Below are 1847 nucleotides of genomic sequence, written 5' to 3' on the forward strand. Positions count from 1 at the left end.
TATATTTGGTAAAGGCATTTAAGATAAGGCTCTCAAAACCAACATTTACACAATACTACAGGGCCTCCACAAGAAAAAGATCTATAATCCAATCTCAAAATGGGTAAAAGACATAAAAAGGCTTTTCACAACGGAAGAAATTCAGATGGCCAAGAAACACATGAGGAAATGTTAAAAATCTAACTGTTGTTGTTGTTACGTGTTGTCGAGTCATAGAGAACTCATAGCGACCCTATAAATGAAAGACCTGAACATTTGTATAACTTTCATCATTTCTCCAAGTTCATAGTTTCTGGAGGCAAGATATTTCACAATTGGAAGCAACTCTTGATTCGAAGTTTGTTTTAATCGGGGAGCTCTACCAAACACTGTCCACCATGGGTAACCATGATTGCATTTGGCACATCAGTATCACAGCATTTAGCATCATAGCAACCACAAGTTAGCTCCATACAGCAAATGGAGAGACCAGTTCTATACCACTTAGAAGAATATTTGACCATAAACAATTAAAACGTGCCTGAGGGCCACATATTAAAATCGCCCACCTTTCACTTGGTAGCATAACTTTCTATCCACTAGGCCAACAGAGCTCTCTCAATATTGTTGTTGTTATTGTTGTTAAGTTCCACTGAGTTATAGACGACTCATAGTGGCCCTATGTACAATAGCCCTAAACCCTACTCTATCCTGTATCAATCTCACTGTCTCTGACACACCCACCCCGATTACCCAAGTCACTGAATCAATCCTCTCATCAAGGGTCTTCCTTTCCTGCGCTGTTCCTCCACCTTACCAAGCATGACATCCCTCTCCAAGGACTGGTCCCTTCTTGCAAGATGGCCAAAGTATGTCAGACAAATCTGCAGAATCCTTGCCTCCAAGGAGCAGCCTGGCTCACCCTCTCCAGGACAAACTTGTTTTTTCTCCTAGCAGTCCATGATAGATTCAATATTCTTCTCTAGTACAATAGCTCAAGGACATCAATTCTCCTTCTATCCTCCCTAGTCATTGTCCAACTCTCTGATGCATAACAAGTGATTGCAAAGACCATGGCCTGTATTAGTAGCATCATAGATGATTCATAGCAACCCTATGAATGAAAGACCTGAACACTTGTATAAGTTTTATAGTTTCTCCACATTTATAGAGTTTCTGAAGGCAAGACATTTCGGAAGGGGATGCCACACATGCTTCCAAGCTTGTTTTAATTAGGGAGCTCCATCCACCAAACATTGTCTGCCATGGGTAACCATTATTGCATTTGACACATCAGTGTCACAGTGTTTATGCTCACAGGAACCATGAGTTACCTCTGTACAGCAAATAGACAGACCAATGCTATACCACTTAGAAGAATGTTTGACCAAAAACAATTAAAACCAGGCCTAGGGGCTGCAGATTAAAATCACCCACCAGGGAATACCAGAGGAATGTCTATATGTGTTTCATTGACTATGCAAAGGCGTTTGACGGTGTGGATTATAACAAACTGTTGCTGACTCTGAGAAGAATTGGAATCCTAGAACACTTGATTGTTCTAATGCCAAACCCATACTTGGACCAGGAGGCAGTCGTCAGAACAGAGCAACGAAACACTGCGTAGTTCAAAATTGGGAAGGGCATACACCAGAGATGCATCCTATCTCCATACCTTTTCAACCTGTATGCAGAACAGAATATCCAAGAGGCTGGACTCTATGAGGAGAAATGTGGGGTCAAGATTGGTGGACGATCTATCAACAATCTGTGTTATGCAGATGACACAACCCTGCTTGCCGAAACTGAGGAGGACCTGAAGCGCTTGCTGCAGAGGGTCAAGGACTGCAGCCTCCAATATGGATTGA

The sequence above is a fragment of the Elephantulus edwardii genome, unplaced genomic scaffold, assembly GCF_000299155.1.
Source record: "Elephantulus edwardii isolate Elephantulus edwardi_28Jun2011 unplaced genomic scaffold, EleEdw1.0 scaffold00388, whole genome shotgun sequence".
NCBI classification, from domain to species: domain Eukaryota; kingdom Metazoa; phylum Chordata; class Mammalia; order Macroscelidea; family Macroscelididae; genus Elephantulus; species Elephantulus edwardii.